The following is a 15,043-nucleotide window of genomic DNA, read 5'->3' on the forward strand; positions in this document are numbered from 1 at the left end:
CAAGCCTGATCAGATGAAATCACGATTAATTCACATCATTGCCTAGAGCATCAATTCGGAATCAGATAATTGTGTAAATTTTCCTAATGTGATGTGATACGCAATTGCTCTCATGATGCTGACACGTTCAACCAGATATGCAAATCTTATAAATATAATTTGTACAAGAGATAATAATAGATTCGTTAAAAAAAATAATTTTAATGTGACGCGAGTAGATTCTTCCTGTATTGTATGAATAAAGACAAGTAAAATGAAACGTTACGTAAAATGACAAAGTGCTGGAACGCGTGACACTTGGATTAAACAGAAGAAAGTGGTCACGGTGAAAAGAGCAACAGACGATACACATGGAAATCACATCTGCGCGTAACAACTTTCTTCTCTTCAATTTCACTTTCTTCTGATTAAATCTATAACACTAAATTATTTTTAATTGGAAAAGAAAAATTCAAACCTTCAATTGTAATTTAAAATTTTCAGAATTTTGCGTTATCTCTAGATTCTTAAATAACTTTTGTATTCCAGAGATAATGATTTTTTTTATACATTTCACGAACCAGTAAAATTGGAAAGTGAAAATATATAATAATTTGAAGAATTTAAACGTAAAGAAACTATATTTTATTATAGCAATTAATCTATTATGAGTATTATTCCACATTTCAGAAATTAATCTGAATTTTAATAAACCAACACTATTTCTTCATTTATTATTAATTTATTATCTAAATTATACGTTTAAATTTCTCCAAGAATTAAAAAAAAAACCTTTGCTATATTTATCACATAAAAAACGAAATTCTCATCAATCTGATAATTACATTCGTATTTAATTCTCTCTGATTTCGCTTTCTCCCTTCGGATCGAACACGCGGTAAGAGAATAGGAGTAAAATGGAAACAGATTTGCAAGCGTTAACGCGGTTACAATCGAAGAATCGAAATAAGTCACGATTAACGCGTACAAGCGTGCCGGGACACGGTAAACGACTACGTAAATTGTAGTCCGATCCGGTGCGTAACGAACCGATGTACCGAGGGTTTCGGACTTGTTCGAAATGGTGTACGCACGCGTCCCGTGCGTGTAATTAGGGAACATACGTGCTTCGCTTGACAGTTCGTTCGTTCTGTTCGGCCAAGTGTTTTCAGACTGATTCGCAAGGGAGATTCCAATTCGAGCCGACCCTGCACAGCTTCTGCTCGTTTGCATAACAAACCATGCGGAATATATTTCATTCTTTTTTTCTTTTTTTTCAAACATTTAATGGAGAAATATAATTGCCGGTACTTCTTTTCGTAACTTCGCATTAATTTTATCGCAGAGCGGAGAATATTAATTTTCTATCGATTTGATATTCTATCTAGAGTGTGAAAAATATAATTTCTTTTCGTAAAAGGTATAAATAGTTTTTTTTGAAACCATTTCAGAGAATTTTGGAATAGTTATAAGAAATTTTGAGGGTGAATTTTCGGATATGAATAAATTTTTTTCTAAAAAGTTTTTTATCGGATTAATCAAAATCAATTAAAATGTCATAGCAACTTTTTCTACTCAGTATATTTATTGAATTAATTACTTTAGTCAATACTGCAATCATGAGAATAAGAACGAGAAGAAATGAGTAAACGTTGGGACGAAGTGCGAAGATAGAAAATAGCCGACATCGTCCATGCAGGCGGAAATAAGCATCATGAGAAAGAAGAAAAGCTATTTTCACCGATCGAAGATGATAGGGTTCGGATGCGAGTAATAAATTTTAGTTGCAAGTAGGTCGACAACACTGTAGATTGTCCTCGATTCTTGCATTTGGACGGCGTCGAAACTTTCATTTGAAACTCATAATCGCGTTTCCTCGACGTTGTCTCAATAAAATAACGAAGTTTCAATGTTCAAAGACACCGAAGGAAATCGATAAGCATCCGAAAGGATCTTCTTTGAGAAGAAAAGGGAGAAAGAAAGGGAATTGCTTACTTAATATCACCAATTAATAATTTCTTAATAAAGAAACTAAAGATAGATCAAAATAAAAGTTAAGAAAAAAAAAAAGTTTGATGAGTTTTATCATTAAAGTTTGACAGAGAGGAAAGGAAAAAGATTAATTCTTGTTAATTTACAAAAGAAAAATAAAATATTAAGGAAAAAAGTTGCTATTTGTACAATTTAAATAATATAAATAATAATTAAAATTTTTTTGATGAATTTTTAAAATAATTTTCAAAAACATTTTCACAGATTTAGCTTTCATAGCTCTTAGAAATTTGCAATGAAAAATTTTAATGTTGTTTGTTTAATATTTAGAATGATCTATTTCATTCATTCATTTCAGTTTCTCAAATTAACAAAAAGAAAGAAAACTTGAATATTTCTCCCTATTTCATTTTGTGTAACATATTCGTGTAACATGATTTTATTTATATTTATTGTTATTTTAGAATACAGCCCAAAGATTTGTATTCACTTACTAACTCTATTAAATATGACTAACTAAAGATTTCTACAACCGATTGAAAGATCTTCATTTTGGCCTTTGCCATATTCCAATAAAAGCCAATGAATTCCATCGAGTTCTCCTTTCAACATGACCCCATAAACTTGAAGACATTTACAGTTGAATGAAATCCAATCGTATAATTAGAAATCGATTGAATTATCGAAGAATCTTTAAAACAATGCCATTGCTTCACGGAGTTTCTAGAAATTTTCCATGAAAAATTTCTTTTTCTCTTGATACCTGTATAAATAAATAACAGTTGATGTATTTTTCCATAATTGTGAACGCTGATGATTCCTGTGAATCGGGGAGGGAAATATTCATGAGAGAATAATCGATATTTAGCACACGTGTTCATGCCGAGATACAAAATGAAACGCAATTTTTAAAATATACATAAATTCCAGGTAAATTGAAAAACGAGTGCTAGTTATCGTTATCGTTTCACGATACGTATGTTGAAACAGATATATTTCATTTGAAACTGTTATCTCCTGCAAACTTGTTTGTTTATTGCATTAATTTCTACTCTTACTGCTATAAATTAATAATCGTAATAATTGTCCCGATATTCACGCAAATTAATTGTACTATGTGTTTCGATTCAATAGTATCTGTTATTTTAATGAAGTACAGTTTTATTTACATTATTAAACTAGTATTTCATGTTATTACAGATTATGTATATTGCTTTGTCCATTCTTAAACATCTATTCTATTTTATTTCTCATCCATCATCTCATGAATTTTAACATGAATTTTATAGAAAAATTCGAATTTTTAATTTCAGAAGTTTATTATAAATTTTTTGTTAGATCAATCTATTTATAAAAATATAATATTTGAAGATTCCTTCTATCTCAATGTTCTACTCAATGTTTTTTAAATATTAATTTTATTTTATCTATTGTCTATAGTTTATAAATTTGAATAGCAATTTGCAAATTCAAATTTTTAACGTCAATACTTTTGAATCGAATTCATTTATGAAATTATAAAATAACGAAATAAGGAAATTTAAATTTAGGTTAGGTTTTATATTATATATATACATTCTTAAATCTCCAATCTCATTTATCGTCTAAAATTTAATAAATCTTAAAAGTATAATGATGAAATTATCGATAGATTGAAATATATTTAAATTCTTTTATCATATTGATTATTTAATATATATATAATTTGGTCAGAAACTTGAACTTTGGAAAATATCCATATGTATTTATATGTAAAATATCTATTCATAAAATTTTAAAATTTAATTTTCTATCTATCTAAAATCTTGAAAATTTCAACAACTCGTATTACATCATAGATTAAAAATGAATTTAAATTTTTTAAGAAAAAATTTTTCTTTATTTCAATATCCTGTGTAACCTAAAATTTTCAATTTCACATCTTACCTGATGATTTATCAGCTCAATAAATCTCTCCATCCATATTTATTAGAACTTTATTTCTTCATTTGCCATGTTTCTATTATCCTAGAATTCATAAATCTTATTATTTTATTATTCTTTATAATAATCTATCAATCTATAAATCTTAAATTTCAATCTTTTATGTAAACCTTAATCCTTGATACCAGACATCACAATTTATAAGATTTATAATTCATAAACACAACAAAACATTTCAGACTCGGTGTCAGATTGTGATAATCAGCGATATTCACATCAATAAATATTCATTTCACACCGAGCATTCGCATCGTTTGACAGAGACATCATGTACGCGTGGAACCATGTTGACTACTTAACATCGGTGGCACAATTATTTCGCGGGCACGTAAAGTAGCGTGGTTTGCAACGTGGACGCGCTGAATCCTTACGATCTTGCACGAACGATAGTCTTCGCTCAATTCGGTAGAGGTCGGCTAGTCTGCAGCGACTCCAGCGCTCGAAAGAGGCTCAGTCGCTTCGCGCGCCTCGTGCCGTTGTGTTGCATCTATTCTCTAACGATTGTCGATCGTGAAAAACGGATTGTTTCGTGTGTTAATTATTGTTTGAAAGTCAGTTTTTTACGTGTCGATATTGTACAACAGTTTACGAACAACGTGATATATATTTTTTTAAGTGTTCGTTCTTTTTTTCCCGAATTTTTCCAAGTTTCGTTTTGAAAGTTTCCGGCTCGGCCCACTGGCTGAGGTGAGTACCAAAAGCGCGCGTTTCTAACGCTTTTTTAAATTTGATATTGCGTTTTTAGAGTATTTCGAAAGATTAATATTTTTATAATATTATTATAAATATTTTTGTTTAGTCTCGTGATAGATCATTATTTTATAAGATTATTGAGTATGATTGATGAAGAGTAATTATTAATTTGATTTTCGAAAATGACAATAATAGGTGATTAATAGATGATTCATTTTTTTCTTATTACTGAATCTAGCAATATATAGAATAGAGAATCGACAAATAAGATTCTAGGATTTGGCTATCGGGTAATCAGGTATCTTAATCTTGCGAAAATATCGTTTTCTAATGATGTATAAAAGATTTTTACTTTAATTTAGCGATATGTCGTATAAAAATTTTACGATCAATTTACTTTAATAGATGTCGCGTTTGTGGTGGTCGAAGTTGTTTAATACACAGATGTCGCAATATGAACATCGAATCTCCATGAAAATGTAGAAAAATTGCTATTTTTGTCGAAAGTATTGAAACAATATTTTCCTATTTTGATTCGAATGAAAATAACACGATTTTCGATCACAATGCTTCGTTTTTAGAAACAGATATATATTCGTCTCTCGCATTAAACTCTATATTATGATCTAAATACGAGTACGATTTTTCACGATATGACCAGCCGTGAATTATTTGTCATTTTATACGAACATAAATTCTGTTTTGGAGCTGACGTTTGGTACCGTTCAATATGCGTTCGGTCAGTTAGTTTTCTTCTCGCTCCAATAATTTGGGGGTATGCGACGTGTTTTCAGAGATAAAAAAAATAGAACAGACCTTTTTGCGAACTCAGTGACAAACGGTTTTTAGTGTGACGTGGCATTGTTGCTTACAATTTAAAAAAAAAGGAAAATGCACAAAATAGATGTCGAAAAAAAAAGTGGAAAGGACTAAATAATCAATAATATTTTTTCTTTTCCAAAAAAAAGAAAAAATTTAAACAATTAAAATTAAAAATATTTCTAAATTTTTATCTACATTAAAATAGGATCTATTTTAATATATCTATTTCTATTTCTTTTTATTTTATTTTTTTTTTAAATATTATTGAGATTTTAATATAATTTCAATATAATTATGGTCATTTATGTTAAATCATTATCTTTATATTTTATCTAAAATCTCGATCTGTATTAAATATAAGGAATGGAGAGATGAAGAAAATAATTATAATTTTTTATTTTATTTAATATACTTTTTATTTCATATAATCGAATATTAATAATAGAATAAGATATCGGGCGTGATTTCTTTTCGAGAATTAATATTATTTATAGTCATTCTATCATTTGATATTGCTTTAAAAATTAAAAATTCAAACTGACGAATGAGAATCATAGCGAGGAAAATATTCGTCGAATGTTAATCACTTTAAATCTCCCATTCAGACGATGTTTCGAAAAGTTGGATCAACTTTCCCTATTGCAAAAGTAAATGTTTAGTTTTCATCTTTCTTCGCGCTCCATAAAAAGTACACACGTAAGTTGAGGGAGGATGATTGATAACAGTGGATGAAACGAAACACCCAAGTGAATTTCTCACGTGGTGTAAACTTTTCGTGTTTTCTGCCAATCGAAAAGTGCTTTTTATTGAGCAAAAATCAAAACTGAATTTCATCTGAATTCGAGTATTTCCATGTATTATGTATAAGATAATCATAGTATTATGTATAAGATAATCATAGTATTAGCGTAGGATTAAAAGGATTATATTATAATATTCGTTATAATTAAACAAATATTAATTGGGGAAATTAGATTCGCGTGTCAAAGTGAGAAATGAAAGGAAGTAAAGGATTGTATATCGAATATATCGGTGAAGATAAGGCAAAATTAATTGAGGATATTAAATAACCGATAATCGATGCTCAAAGCTATTGATAAAAATATTATATCGTTTTCATCGATTCAATAGAAAAATTAAATTGCGGATTTTAATGATTCGTTATCAGGCGTGAAGAATGTTTTCATCGATTTCTGATGAAATTTAGAGCGATTATACGGATTATTAAAAGAGAAACGAAATAAAGATTAGATAAAAACGAAAAAATTCATCTTGTTGTTTTTCGAATTCGTATCATCGATGAAATTGTAAAATATTTTGAAATTATTACTTGATATTGATTAAACATTTAAAGATATTTTATATTATTCTATATTAAACGTTAGAAGAAAGACATATGAAACGTTACAGAAAGGAAAAATGAAAGGTCTTAAATCAATTTTCCTGTTCCATTTTTAGGAAAAAGACAAAAATTAATAATATCAATTAATATAATATTTATTTTAATTTTTATTATATATTAATAACATAAATTAACATCAAGAATTTCTCATTATTAAGAAAAAAGAAAGTATGAAAAAGGTTGTCATTAACTCTCTATCCTAACTTTTTAATTTCTAATTTTGTATACACCGCGAGAAACGCAATTTAATTAAAGAGAATATTCCGCAAGCGTTCTTGAATCGCAAAGGGGAGATTCGAAGTCCAGTTACGAGAAAACGTCGCCAAGTATTTTTTGAACCTCGAGAATGCTGTGCAGCAGTAAGATGGCACGTTATTAACGTAGCATTCGAGGGAAACCATGGGAGATTGCGTTTTCTATTTAAAAAACGTCTTTTGAAGACGTTCCCCTCTTCGCCTCTTCTTTTTTCGATTATGCAAATAAACCGTGAATATTACTATGCTCCACTGTAAATAGAGTCGTTTTAAACTGATGACGTTCTAACCGGGAAATCACCGCGCATAAGGATCCCCCTTTGAAATGATCGCTTTCAAAATCGTGTATCTCTTGTCGTTAAACTTCCGGTTCGAGATACCACGTGTTACCTTGCTCCCTTTATTTTAGACAAAGAATTTTCACCCCGCCAATTTATGAACCTCGTCATCGAACAAGACACTTAAAATGTCTCTTATTTTTTCGAGAACAATATACAGGGTGTTTCAAAAATATTTATTGAATTTAGAATAGAAGTTTTATATAACGACCTACTTTTATTTTTCAACGAAATGTTTTTTTTATTATTATTATTATATTTAAAATTTAATTTGCATATAATTTTTATGAAAATATTGAAATATCGCTCGATATTTTCTTCTCCTCTAAACAAAAATTTTGACGAGCGATTTCTAATTAATTCATATCAGTTATTAAAACTCGTACGAACTTTTCTTTGCTTCGAACACTTCGAAATTTTACATCCAAATTTTCATTCAACTTTGTAGAAACATTTTGTTAGAAATGTTCTACGTCTTCGACGAATCTCTTGCTAACGTTAATTAAGCCACATTCTCACAACGTGGCAAAGTAACCCCGTTTCCACGTTCGCCCTCAAAGAAGTTTGGCGAATAAATTTCCATCCTGTAAAACTTCAAAAAAAAAAAAAAAACGCTAGGCCACAGAAAATGAAAACTTATGGCCAAGAGGAAGTTGGAACATGGCTAAAACCAGAAACTTGTTCTTGGTTGTTCCATCAACGAGTGAAGTACATCAAAATAAAATTATTCCCTTATTCTTTTCATCCTCACCACTGCTGTAAATACACCCTCGCACTTAACTCGGCCCTTAATATAAATTTTAAACTTTCGTTCAACTTCCCCTTTGCGTATTTATGTTTCCTCCTCTCTGAAGAATTCTCTTCCCTGGAAATTTTTTCCCGGCAAGATGGTGGCCGATTGAAAGAGGTCGATTTGTTCGGGGGAGGGAGGGGGAGGAGGGAGGTTGGGGAGTAAACACGATCGAATAGAACTACGATGGAGAGGATGATACTTCTACAGACTCTCGCTGACAATTAGGGAAGTTTCAATTAGAGGAAAGAAAGTGAAGAGTCCGGGGACGATAATGCGATAGGAAAAGGGGTCGCTTTTGTTTTAAAAGTGGCATGCTCGCGTCGAAATGGCCGATCAGGGAACGATAATCGAGGCCATTTCATCCCTTGTCCCCGTAATTAGCATTCTGTTTTCGATCCACGGTTAATATATCCGGGGGAGAGAGGGGGATGGGGTGGGGAAGGGAGAAAAAAGAGAAGGAAAGAGAAAGAAACGGGAAGGATGAAGTTCTATTCGAAAGAAAGAAAGAAACGAGTATAATTCACGTACTTAACTCCAACCGAGGAGAAAATTTATGTAGCACTCGGACACGATTATTCCGGTGGAAAAGTTGTTGAACGTTGAACGAGGAAAATTCCGTGAATATTGCGCTTACGACCCCATAACATAATGCAATTTCTTTGTTTATATACCAGCGCTTTCCAACCTTTTCCCTCTATGTCTTGAAGATCTTTATACACTCTTTCGAAAAAGATAATGTAATATAAGAACGTGTTATTTTATAATAAACATATATAATAAGAACATAGGAAAATTGTTTTTAATGTAAATGTTTTTTTCAATGAATGTAAATTTTAGAATCGGTCGAATTTCTATCTTTATTCTTTTGATATCGATAGATCTCAAGACAAAAAAGAGAATTATAGAATAATACTCTTTGATTTTTTGGAATATTTTTATAATATAATTTTCGTTTTACTTTTATAAAATTTAATCCTTCTGTTAAGTATACGAGTTTCACTGGTTAAGAACCATCAGTTTAAATGGTAATTAGCAACGAAACCTCCTCGTTTTTCCTCTGATGTATTTTTAAAACAGAGGGTGAAAAGAAACAATCCTGTTATCCCACTTTAATTTCGATCGATGACATTGAAAGTAAATAATCGAATATCTCCCCAGATGATCGGTCTATCGATGCTTCTTTCTTATAGTAGACGTTGCATCTGCACAAAAAAAGGTAAAGAACAATTTCCACCCAAGTCGCATTCGTTCTCATCTCGCGGCCATTTTATCCATCCGTGATCGTAATTTCCTTCCTTAATCAGCGGCGAATATTCGTTCTCATTGCACGAGCTGTTTTATCGCCTGGAGATCGTAATTTCCCTTTGCTCTTGCCTCTGCCTTCTTTCTAATCGACGAATAATAAGAAGGGAAATTGATCGATGCTGCTCGTTTTCCTCCTTTTCCTCCTCTTGTCTCCTCTGAATTTCGTATTTATTAAGTCTGGAATTTAATTCGATGCCTTTGCACCGATATTTATAATTCTGATTTAAACGTTTGTAATTACTTATATTCGGTGAGATAAAGGAAGCTGTATCTGTGCTACGATTCGATCCGATTTTCGAGCCATCGATGCAAATTGATTCGTGAGAGTGATGAGAGTGAATCGTCGAAGATAATATTTCAAAGGATAAAATTTATTAAATCTATAATTTCATTCGATCCTTTTGCATCATTTATAACTCTGATTTAAACATTTTTATCGTTACGTTTGATGAGATATGAAAGGAGTATCATTTATATTACGATTTTCAAAGAGTAAAAGTGATGTATCACTCGAAGATAATGATAAATAAAATTCGAGAGAAAATTGCGTGGTCTCTTTTTTTAAAAAAAAAGAATAACTTTATTTGGAAAACTTTTCTTTCATACATCGATTATTTATTAGTTTGTTCATTTACACAGAGCGTTACTATATTTGTGGAACAATTCTCATGAGTCAAGTTTTAAGTAAATATTGTTTATACATTTATGGAAATTGAAAATCTATAGAATCTACATAAAAATATACATAAAAATCCAAACCAAAGCGAATTAAATAAAGCTAGTTATTTTATCTTTGCGTATAATGCAAATTTTAATAGCTTAATAAACAAATAAGTTCACAAATAGACATATATCAACTTTTGTGCTCGTTTTAGCCTTTAAAATCTTCAAAAATATTTTATAAATATATCAACATCCCGTATAGATCGATATCGCAATTCTTATCCTTATCATTAGACAAATATTAAATTATAGAATCGTAATTTTTACTTTTCAATGTTTCGAATATACCTGTGTAAAACTTCGTTCAATACGTATAGATTTTCATAAGGGTTTGCCATAAAAAATTCAATAAAAATTCGAGCGACAGGTGCATTATCATACCCCTCACACCCCCTCGAATGGATCGAAAATAGAGCGCGATGGAATTTATTCGATTCCTCGGTTCGATGGTCTTCGATGACGTTTGTTTTTCAACGCATGACTCGTTTCAATGAGTTTAATGAGCATCCACAAGGGTGGACAAAGATTCGAAAGGAGTATTAATCGAAAATATTTTTCCTGTTTTAAGCATATATCGAGCACTGGACACGGATCCAGTTGTGAATTTATTTCATACGTTCGTGGGTATAAATCAAATTTCGTTTGCTGTTATGCTCGCCGTTAAAATCACCGGTTTTTTTTTTTTTTTTTTTTTTTTTACCTAGATATCATATCGCGTTCCGCTCGTTGGCGGAAAATCTGCATTCGCGATGGGAACAAAAATTTATACCGGAGTGTATAAGCCGATGGAAAGTTATCCTAGATCGTATTTAGAGAAAACTAGTTTAGAAACTTCAACATTCATTTCCTTTTTTAATCGTATCTTCAAGATTACGCGTATACGCGTAAAGATAAAATCATTATACGCTTATTTTTAGTGAGATTGTAGTGAGATTTATTTCCCCTTTTCAATAAATGAATACAATATATAAATAAGAACGAGGAAGGGATTTTAATTAAGTTTTAACGTTAAGATTCTTATTTTATAATCTAACTCGGCATGTACAAATTAAATTAAATTTACTTCAGACAAGATTATTTTTTATTTTTTTATCTTTTCTTTTTTTTTTTTTGAGTTAATATTTTCCGCGTTTCAATGAACTTTTCAATTTTGCCTACCCTTTCTCTCTATCTCTCACTCGTATCACCAATATTCCTCACTTTTTCGGGCAGATGTATTTATATTCACGAGGAAAGGAAAAACAGAGAAAGACGCAGCGACAGACACTTCTTGCTTCAGTTTGAATTTCAGCCGAGATAATTAACTAGCAATTTCACGGGAACGGGGAAAAATATGAGAGTTCCATATTTTTGAATATCTTTCATAATTTTTCGAACACGGAATTCGTTCGTTAAACAAAACAAAAGAGAGAAGGGGAAGATGAAAGAAATAAACGACACGTGTAACGTTCGAACGAAAAGTAGAAATAATTCAGATCGTAATTGCCCGCGTATCCGAAATTAACTCGAAACAGTTTCATTTCCATGGAGCTGTTCGGCGGTATAATTGAAATAGCTACTCGCGCAACGAGGGAGCTTGAGATAATGCGTAATCCTAATTAAAAGCTTTCGCGGAACTTTACAACGCTCGCCACTTAACGTTCAGTTCCTTCGTTTCATTGCGGCACAATGCCAGGGAAAATGCATACACGCGGTGGCCGCTGTGTGGAAAAGCGTGCTGTACGAGCTGACGAAGAACAAAAATATTTGCGCGAAGGAAATAAGCGCGCGGAAAACTTCTTTTCCGGTTAACGACCACGAATTGTTCCACCTGAGTTTGGAACACTGCGAAACTTTGCACCTAGCCTCCTCCTAGTTTTACGGCCATTCGGCCGAATTAACGCCGCAACTAATTATTCTTGCATTCCACAACTTGCATTACCGCTTCTGCGTTTCCGTTTTTCTTTCTTCCCGCTCACTTTGCGCCCAATGATTTTTGATCTTTTGCATTTCATAATTTTCAATTATTATCGTTTAGATTTCCCTTCTATTTTTCCAATTAGGAACGTACTATTTGGGAATGTATTATTCCATTTCAATCAATCATCGACAATTAGATTAATTAGTCATTCCGTATATTTCTGATCTGTGATATTATAATTTCTCTGTAATTTCTGTGAAATCGAAACCGCGTTTAAAACGCGATTTATTGTGTTCTATATGCGCATTTCATGTACATACGTAGAGACGAAATTTTCAAGATCCTAGTATTGAACGCACAAGCGATAAACAATGTCAATCGGCAAATGCACGCGTTACTTTGATCAGAAATTTTCGAGAGTTAATTCGCACCGATTTCATACCTGGATAATAACTCATAGTCAGGCATAATTGTCACATATCGTATATTTTCCCCGCCTCTGAGCTTCGATTTTACATATTTCGCGATCACCTTCCTTCACGACGATAATGGCCGTCCCTTTTTCTTCCCCCTGCCCTGCTTCCCCTCCCCTCCCGTCGATATTGAAACAACCGAACAATAAACAGCGATTCCATGACAAGAATCGCGTAACTTTATTGTTTTAACAACTCTTTGTTGCAGTTCACCCTCCTCCCCCTGTTGTCGTTTCCACTCCCTTTTCAGTGTTATTTTCCTCGATTTCCCTCCCGTTTCTTCCCTTCCCTCGCGAGATTATTCGCCACGCTTTTTCATCCTGTGGAGCGAATGATAATGCACCCTTTAAATGAAACCACGTTATCGATCCTTATTCGTAGTACAGAGAGACAAGGCATTGACTGCGGTCGACAACATTCTTTTGTCCCGCATATCACCCAACTTTTCCTCTCGTGAAACCGTTTCCTTCCTTTCCCTCTCCCGTGCACAGACAATGCCAGAACTTTGTAATTTATTACACGCGCGCCGAGTTTGATTTTTCCATTTTTCTTTTTTTTTTCTTTTCTTTTTTTCTTTTTTTACATTTTCTGCCTTTGTATATACCGCGATCGACAAGGGAAACTTCAAAGTTTGAAGTTTCAAATTGCGGTGCGCAGTTGCTTTTTCCAGACGTTGTAATCGTTAGACGTTTCGGATAAGTTTAACTGTGCGAGAGAAAGAGAAAAAAATATATATATATATCTTATACAGTATCAAGTATTAAGTTCCGTGTGAGATTCGATAATTGATCTAGATTGTCAAAGGAGAAGAACAATTTCACAAATCCATCAATTGTTGATCTAGCAATTTAACAAATTCATCGATAAAGAACGAAACGTCATAGAAAAATTTCTGAATAATAAAAAAAAAAGTTTAAATAACTATAATACTTGAACACACCCTAACGCTCACACGGGCGAGTCTACTCGTCCCTCTACCACCCTTATTTCGTTCTCCACGTGGCGAAAGAATTATCCTAATTACCCGTAGCGGGCGCAAGGAGACAAAGAATAATCCAAAACACGAAAAATCTCGCCATTGTCGAGCCCTCCACCCTTCCCATAATCGGCGATCGATCGTTATTATCGAAGGTTCCTCGCGAACCCGTTGAACTCGCTACGCCCACAATTGCACAGGTGCACAGACGTGTGATCGTGCGCACACGCGGCCATGTGCGTTACTGCCTGCAGGATATCAGGACCGTTTTATAACTGTTACGACAGAAGAGGCAGGACGACATTCCAACGTCGGCCCGATTTGAATGCGACCTCACGAACAAATCCCGATAATTCTCCGCCTGGCGCACCTTTCACATTTTTTTCCTCCGCCATTCTTCTCTCTTTCTCTCTCTCTCTCTCTTCCCTCTCTGTCTTCTCTTTCTCTCACTCTGATCCAACATTTACCCGATAAAAAGTCACCGGTCATCGGTGACTTTCTTTAATTTTATTTCATCCTCTTGTTTTCCTTTTTTCTCCCCTTCCCTCCTTCCCTTTCTTTTTTTTTCCCCATTTTTTCTATACATTTTTCACGATACCTTGACGGCGGAGAAGCGGAGGCTGGCAAAAGAACCACTGCCAGATCAGGAATTTGTCCTGAATTCCAGCAGCTACTACAGCCTTTCTCACGGAAAAAAGAAGCGTTTTATCTTGCTTCTCCCGCGGAAAGTATCACCGGGGTAGAGAAGCGAGCACGGAAATCGGTTTTCCCCGCTGCGAAATTTATTGGACATCCCTCTTCCCTCATCCTCCAGGACCTTAGGCAAATTGGTATCGGTATTTATTAACGTGGCCATGTGTCTTCTCGGCGGAGATTCGACGGGATTCTTTCCCGAAATGTTTAATTCCCTAAAACCCGGGATTTTTTTTTATTGTGTGATCGTACTCGAACACGTGTCCCCTGCTTTCATATTACGGATATTCTCTATTTTATTTGAAGCTATAAGTGTCGATGTGTTATCGAATTACGGATAAAATACGAATATATTAGTAATTTTATTTGTAACCAAGAATTTATGATGATGACGCAATTTCGTGCAATATTTTATTAATATTATCACAATATTTTATATCTTTTGAATTATTCTTTGGTCGTGTATGGATTTTTTTTTTTTTTCCTTTATTTTTTTGATCAAGACTTTCCAATCCGGTTCTATATTTCATTTTTATAGTGTCTAGTTTTCTAGATTATGCGAAAGTGTTAAATAATACTCGAGGCTAATTGATTAGCATGTAAATTATATAATAAATTCAGTATCTAAGTATCACTTAAACAAGAATAAATCAAAGTTGTTTGTTCATAATTTCCTCTAAACGCAATTAAAATTGTACATACGTAATATCTCTCCTC

The 15,043-nt window shown here is 32.7% G+C and overlaps 1 protein-coding gene and 1 long non-coding RNA gene across 2 annotated transcripts in view; one reads left to right on the forward strand and one right to left on the reverse strand.

Annotated features, from left to right (window-relative positions):
- Window positions 1-2,205: 2,205 nt before the first annotated feature.
- LOC122710579 lies at window positions 2,206-4,228 on the reverse strand. The gene is made up of 3 exons (XR_006345956.1): window positions 4,065-4,228; window positions 3,898-3,978; window positions 2,206-2,734 (listed from the first exon to the last, which is right to left on the reverse strand). It is a non-coding gene; the product is annotated as an uncharacterized LOC122710579 (long non-coding RNA).
- Window positions 4,229-4,335: 107 nt separating this feature from the next.
- Window positions 4,336-15,043, forward strand: part of LOC122710585 (trichohyalin) — a 179,949-nt gene continuing 169,241 nt past the window's right edge. Inside the window, exon 1 of the mRNA XM_043928514.1 lies at window positions 4,336-4,641. The gene's annotated coding sequence lies outside the window, so the exon portion shown is untranslated. The remainder of the gene's footprint in view (window positions 4,642-15,043) is intronic.

This window comes from Apis laboriosa, unplaced genomic scaffold, assembly GCF_014066325.1.
Source record: "Apis laboriosa isolate Shangri-la unplaced genomic scaffold, ASM1406632v1 scaffold108_cov151, whole genome shotgun sequence".
NCBI classification, from domain to species: Eukaryota; Metazoa; Arthropoda; class Insecta; order Hymenoptera; family Apidae; genus Apis; species Apis laboriosa.